Genomic DNA, 7,869 nt, shown 5'->3' with positions numbered 1-7,869 from the left:
TTTATCACCGTAATAAAAAATTTAGCTGGTATTCATTGGTCTTACTAGGTGCCAAGCACCTTGTCTAGTGCATTACATTCATTATCTAATCTATCACAAAAATCTTATTCCCCCCATCACAAGTGCATCTCCGGGGGGTTGGGGAAGCCCTTACAAAGGAGCAAGGTCAGTATTTGAGTCTGTACTTCAACTGAGCGTCAACAATCTAGCTCTAGGGTATGTGCTCTTCATCACTAAGCTAGTAACAAAAATAGAATATATTTAACATGAAATTCATACAGTGAAGAAATGAGGGAAAATTCCCCACAGTCCATTCCCACACGGCCACACCGTTGTAATCACAATGTCCCTCCTTCACACAAATTCCCACTGTTAAATGTTTGGCATGTATCCTTCCAAATGTTTTTTGGTATTCATACAAGGGGACTTCAAAAAGTTCATGAAAAGATTCATATTATCTTTTAATTCTATTTTTTTCTCGAACTTTTTGAAGACCCTTGTATCTACATATATGTTGCATACATACTATTTGTTTTCAAAATGGTACCATACTTACACTGATCTGCAACTTACTGATTTTCAACAATTCTAAGCACCTTTCCATATGCATTTTTGTAGCTTATTACGAGCTGATTTTTGTCCCCCAAAATTCATATGTGGAAGTCCTAATCCCCAGTACCTCAAGATGTGACAGTATTTGGAGACAGGGTCTTTAATGAGGTAATTAAGTTAAAATGAGGTCATTAGGGTGGAACCTAATCCAATATGACTGGTGTTCTTATATGAAGAAATTAAGACACAGACACACACAGAAGAAAGACCATGTGAAGACACAGGCAGAAGATGACCATCTACAATCCAAGGATAGAGATCTCAGAAGAAACCAACCCTAATGACATTTTGATCTTGGACTTCCAGCCTCCAGAATTGTGAGAAAATTTGTTTCTGTTGTTTAAGCCACCCAGTCTGTGGTACATGTTATGACAGCCATAGTAAACTAATACATCTCTCCACACATTTCTTTTTAACTGCTACATAGAATTCCATCTTGTAAATATACCATAAATGATTTAAATATTTCCCTTTTTGGAAAATATCTAAGTTGTTTCTCTCTCTCTCTCTCTCTCTCTCTCTCTCTCTCTCTCTCTCTCTCTCTCTTCCTTCCCTTCTTCCTTTAGTCTTTCTTCCTTTTCAATTACAAACAATGCTGTAATGAAAATTCATATATATATATATACTTACATATTTGTGAGTATTTCTATAGGTTCGATTCATCAAGGAGGAGTTCTCGTGTCAAATAAAAAGCATATTTTATACGTCAGTACTTACTGCCTGGGAGCATTGAGTTTTGCCTGCATATAGTTTGCTAGATAATTCACCACAGCTCTTTCCTTGTACTAAGCTGGTTTCCTGCTCTCCCATCTATGTTGCCTGTTTCATTTTTTGGATTACCTTTGACCTTTTTCACAGACAGGGAACAAAAAAGAAAAGAAAAAAAAGAGTCATTCACATACTTAACTCTGGAAAATGACAGAACCTTCAACTCCATGGCAGTCAAGGAGGCTGTTCCGTCTCTAGCTTCAAGTTAGGACTCGTCACCTCTGGAGTTCCCTTAGCAATTCCTTAAACCTGTAGAGTCCATACTACACAACCTAGGAAGCAATGAAACCCTAACAGTCAACATGGTTGTCACTGCTAAATATGTCACTGCTGTCATTGCTAAATCCCTCCAGGAATAGTTCTGGGTGGAAACAGACAGCAGCCCAGCAGTGTTGGAGAATTCTCCATAGTTGGATTCAAAGAGTTTAGCACAGAGACTCATTTCTGGCACAAAATATAAATCTATATTCCTCTCAGCTCTCCTCATTTCTCTTACCTAAAAAGTCAATACCATGTGATTTCAGAATGTTATTCCCTTGTTTAGAAATCAGACTCTCCACTGTTACAGCTCAGCATAAAGCCCCAACTTTCTGGGCAGAATTCAAGCCCCTTGCAAGCTGGTTCTTCTCCCCTCCCACCCACCCCCGTCTCAGGCAGGGCCTCTGTGCCACGCCAGCTTCCTCATCACCCACAGAGACGCCTCTGTCGCCCTGCCTTGTGCCTTTGCTCGGGTCAATTAGACTGTGGCTTCTTAGAGCACAGATTCTACGTCTCATATTCGACATGTCTAGAATATAGTGAGAAAATTTTAAAATATATTGAAGCAGGAAAGGAAGAGAATAAGTACAGGGAAGGACGCAGCCCCTGCCCCAGAAGATTGCCCCTCCAAGTGCCTCCACACTGGCAATCTACCATCTTTCCTCTCCGGCACCCAAATTTGACCTCTGTTTTCCCCATTCGTCTCAATCCTTCCTCTTCCGTGCAACTTCTTGGACTACTCCGTACTATTCATGTATTTCCTAAGTACATGCAGAATCTCCTGACCTGGACTAGAGGCCCTTTAAGGTCAAGGACCGTGCTTGGGCATCTTTCTAATCCCCCACAGCTCCAAGCACACACTGCAATAGATAGCTGCACTGAGATGAAAATACTGTCTACCACTAAACCCATTCTTCTCCAGTGCTTGAGATAGAAGGTAAGGCAGCAACTTGGCTGCTAAGAATCTCTGTGAGATCAGAGGCCTAGGAGGAACCATTGTCACTGATTCTAGCCCTAAATCCTACCAAGCCAGTGATCACTTACCAACTTTCATAAACATCAGTTTTCTAATCTGGAAAATGGGGATAATAAAATCACTTCATCGAGTTACTATGAGGACAAACAACATGTAAAATATAAACACATAACCTATAAACACATACAGCATATAAACGCTAACAGTGCCTGGATGCAGATAACCCTCCATCATCAACCACAGCAGCCATTATTATCCCACCTTCCAAAAGGAGTCCAGCCAGGTTCCTTTCCCCAAGGCCCAGTACAGAGAGAATGCAGTGATGACAGCTACCCACTGGGCGGCAGTAGGGAGTTCAAACGTGAATTTTGTTTGCTAGGTATGTGCGTGGTAAGTACAGGGAAGAAACAGAAATATTTAAGTATCACTTTCCTGGTCGCTGACATCTAAAACTACTTTAAAAGTCAAGAGGAAATAAGGAAACCCCAGAGGCAAATCTGTATACTGAGATTTCTCAAATATTTATTCTCCTTTGGAGGGCTGCCTACAGATGGATGAGCAGGTGGGCATGCCTTGAGTGAGGAAACTTCCAAAGTGGAGTGGAGCAGCGTGGAAATTTCCAAAGCATAGAGCCAAAAAGTTATGTCTCCTTTTGCGTCAAAGGAAGTGGCAGACAAAGCTTTTGAAAATCCCCTTCAAGTTGAGATTTTCAATATATGGAATCCATGAGCCTTAATTACACAACGAGTATAATTAACAATCAAGTCCAATACTTCACCTAACAAGTAAGGAAATGGACACCCAGAGAAGACAAGCCATTTGCACAAGGTCACTGAGCCCAGTGATAGCAGAGCCTAAACAGATGCCTGCTTCCCCCGACTCCCAGGGCTGTGGCTGTCCAGGCTACTGGAGCCATGACTACACAGGTGGCTTTTGAAGAAATAAGAACAAAGCGACTTACCAAGACATTGTGCCCTGGACTCACGGGAACTGAGAGAAACTTTCCCATTCAGCAATTAGGTATTTATCTAATGATCTTGAAAGCAATCTATATGTGTCCAACTTTCCCAGGACGGTGGAAAGAAAATAGCAGTGTCCTAAACCATTGGAATCCCTGTTTCAGATAGAAATTGGAGAGCAGGGAGGTTTAGCCCAGTTGCTTCAGGAAAGTTTTCTGGTCCAGATATAACACACAAACCTTCTCATTCAGAAGAACTTCATTTTTCTCAGCCTGACTCTTGCCTGATCCACTTGCCAATCCAATCCAGAGTGTGTTACACATTATAGCCACAGGATTCCTTATGGGTAACATATGTTACTGAAACACTTGGAACCATAATATCTTGTAACCCAGTGATTTTGTCCCCAGAGTTAATATAACTCTGTTAACATATGTTTCTGCTATCCCCATCCTGAGATACGAGTACTGAAATATATTATGCACAATGTATGCTGAATTGAAAGATACAGGGGGTATATTGAAAAATAAATCTGTTTATATGACCTACGCTGAAATACATTTGAAATACCATACGTTAGCTTTCACACTAATGTATGTGGACTATCTCTGCTGTTTCTTCTGATCTCTCCATCTTTTTTTCCTTTCAATCTTCCGTGTCTTCTTGTATGTTTTCTTGGTGCCAAGCTGACCACAGAATACTAAGATTAGAGGCAGGGGGATGCAGTCCCAGGAACTAAGCCAGTGAGTAAGGAGGTGTGGTAGGAGGAGAGGAGAACAGGAGAAAAGCATCAGTCACCCCATCTCTCCTAACCCTGGCAGTAAGTACTATATTTTAGAAAGTTAATCCCAAAAGGAAATCAAGTATATCTGCTTTTCCCCTCCACCTGTTGCATGGTCACATCCGTGTCACAGGATGGCCTAATTTTACACTCCTTTTGTAAAGCAAGGAAGTCATTGCAGTGGAAAACATTTATCTGCAGTTTCCTCTGACATTTATTGTCATACCCTATACACAGTTAGCTCTCAAGACCAGCTCACACTACTCCCATATATTTCTAGAGTTTATTCATTCTCGCCAATTGACTTACACTGCCTGAGTCCAGGCTTTCGTGGTCTTGAATCTGGATTATTGCAGGAACCTCTACTTGGTCTTTTTGCCAACAGTCTTTTCCTATCCCAATCCATGCTTACTACCAATGCTCATCAGAGCTGTGGGATGACTAAAATCTGATCAGACTTAAAAGTCTGATTTAAAATCTTTCCATGGCTCTCTCTTGCCCACCAAACAAAGCACAAACTACTTAATGTGGCATAGAAGGCCCTTCATGATCACACCTCAGCCCAGCTCAATTCAGCCTTCAAGCCCACCACTCCCTCCCATGCATTCTGCAGTCCAGCCACACCAACCTGCTTTCATTCCTTACCTCCCATGCCATTGTACATGCTGGTCACACTTACAGGAATTGCCTTGTCTACTCAGTAAATTCTGCTCATTCTGCAAGACCCAGCTCAAGCATCATTTCCTCTGTGAGACCTTCTCAGATCCACTCAGAGTGATTATTGCAATTGCTTCTTCTATAATCCCACAGATCTGTACATACCTTTATTATCACCCTTATCATGCTGCACCATCATTATTTGCCTGTGCCTGTCTCCCCAACAAAAGGTGAGTTTCTCGAGGAGCAGGACACGTGCTTTCATTCCACAACTCACCCTACAGATACAGAGCTCAGAGGCCTGACTCTGCCATTCACAAGTTGGGGGAACATATACGAGGTCCCTAATATCTTTGGTCCACAAACAGGAGGCCACTGCTGTCCTGGACTTCTGACCAACTGTTCAGATGGCCTCATGGGACTGGGCGTTCTCGGCAAGGAGAACCCGTCACCTCTGCTGTGGGTCATAGAGCAGATACTCCAGATGTGGTTTTGTCGTTGTTGAGGATCTTGAGAAGTGAATCTTTGGGAGTCTTAAGGAAATGTGTTCAAGAGGATGACAGGACCTCTTCAAGAGCCCTCTCTGGGCTGGGTCTGCAATGCCTGGGACTCTGGCCTCACGAACTCTGTCCTCACAGCCATCCCTCCCCTCACCCTTCAGGGCCCTGCCTGGGGCACTACACTCACTCTCGTGGTTTCACTACCCCTGTCCACACCTTTGCAAACTGTTTTTTATTCAACTCTCTCCTCAAATTAGCCATCTATTTCCTGCTGGAATCCTGAATGATAGTGAGAGAGACAGACAGAAACTGAGAGAGAGATGGAGAGACAGAGAGAGAGAGAGAGAAAAGGTGAGAAAGAGAGAGAAGCCAGGGAGGGTAAATCTTACCCAACAGTAAGGTGAGTCAAGAGGTGGAGAAGGTAGCCCCTGAAACAAAGAAAGGCAATTGGGAAAGTCCTAGGCGTGGTAAAACCACCTTGGAGAACAATTCAGAAATAGCTGGTAATAAAGTTAAAGATGCACACACCCCATGACACAGAAATTGCACTCCTACAAAGTCTCATATAACACAAACACCAGAAAACATACAAGAATTTTCACAGCAGAATTGCTGGTGTAGCAAAATACTGGAAACAACCTAAACATCCATCATTCATATCCACATAGTGAAATAATATACAGTATTCCCCCATTATCTGCGGTTTCACTTTCCGTGGTTCCCATTATCAACGGTGAACTGTGGTCCGAATATATTAAATGGAAATTTCCAACAATACACAATTCATAAGTTTTCAATCGCATGCCATTCTGAGTGGCATGATGAAATCTCTCACTGTCCCACTTCCATTTTCTCCAGGAACATGAATTAACCCTTTGTCCACCGTATAGGTATATACATATAGGAAAAAACATAGTTTATACAGTGCGGGGTTTGGTACTATCAGTGGTTTCAGACATCCATTGGGAGTCTTGGAACGTAGCCCCTTCAGGTAAGGGGGTAACAGACTGCAAAATAAATGAACTAGAACTACATGCATCCACACGAGTGGCTTCCACAAACGTGATGTTAACTAAAGAAAGTAACTTGCAGAAGGCTGCATGCAGAGCACTACACTGTTGCAGTTGAAAAGCTGCCAAGCAAACTATGCCTTACTTGGGAATGCTCATATGCCTAGTACTAAACTAAAAGAACAGTTGGGGATGATACTGACAAATTCCAGATAATGGTTACTTCTGGCAGAAGGGAATGGGTACAGCGAGGGAGGCACCCATGTCCAGGGAGCAGGAGTGGGGGGTGGCGCAGCTCTATTGGTGATGCCTTATTTCTTACACTGGGTGATTAGTACCTAGGTTTTATTTTATTATTCTTTGTACCTTCTGTATGTCTTAACTATTTAATAATTGTTTTAAGGAAAGGAAAGGAAAAAAACACTTGGGGAGGTTTCCAGGGAAAACAAGGAGCCCGGGGGTTGCAACTCCATTGCCAGAGTTTGACTCATTTCTCATGCTTTTCTCCCCCTTTGACACTCAAGGTAGATTGAACCATTCCAGGTTTCTCAGGCCCCTCTGAACTTGAGGTTCATTTGGTGGTAGGCTGGTTCCGGGCACCAAATCCCAGCCCCCAAAATCTTGAAAGAAGCTCCAATGGGAAATATACCAAGAATCAAAGGAATAGGTTTGCTATTATGAGAGATTACAGGAACCTAAGGCAAGTTTGGGTTGTATTCATAGGTCCTTTGGGATCACAGAACATTGCCACGAGGACATGCTCCTAAGCCATTCCAAGAAATCTTTCAGGGCAAAAGAAAGGAACGGGTAATCATCTCCCCACCTCACCAAGAGACTGACAAGGACTCCTAAAGTGCAGCATAAAGTAAGGAGCCTAGCTCTGGAAGGAGGCAAACTTGAGCTCGAAGGCTTGCTCTGCCACTCGCCACGGAAACTCAAGTCACTTCACATCCTGAAACCTTGGCTTCAGCATCTGTAAGGCTGGATTGGTCAACCCTTGGAGGGTGGTTGTAAAGATGAGATCACATGTGTACCCAGAATAGTGCCTACACCAGGAAGGGTCCTCATAGTCCCGGAGGAGACAGGCTCTTTCACCCTCATGGTTTGGTGCATGTTCCCCCCCACAGCACAAACAGTTGCTGACCATTGACTGTGTCCCAAGCCCTGGGCTAGGTGCTGTGTGTAACTGCAGCCTCAGGACCAGAGTCCCAGGCATCGTAGACCCGGCTCAAAGAGGGCTCTTGAAGAGGGCCTGTCATCCTCTCGAGCACGTTTCCGTAAGACTCTCAAAGGCTCGTTTCTCAAGATCCTCAACCACAACAAAAGCACATCCGGAGTATCTGGCTGA

The sequence above is a fragment of the Cynocephalus volans genome, chromosome 4, assembly GCF_027409185.1.
Source record: "Cynocephalus volans isolate mCynVol1 chromosome 4, mCynVol1.pri, whole genome shotgun sequence".
Lineage (NCBI taxonomy): Eukaryota > Metazoa > Chordata > Mammalia > Dermoptera > Cynocephalidae > Cynocephalus > Cynocephalus volans.
The sequence above is the reverse complement of the archived record's forward strand: the minus strand, read 5'-3'. Positions refer to the sequence as shown.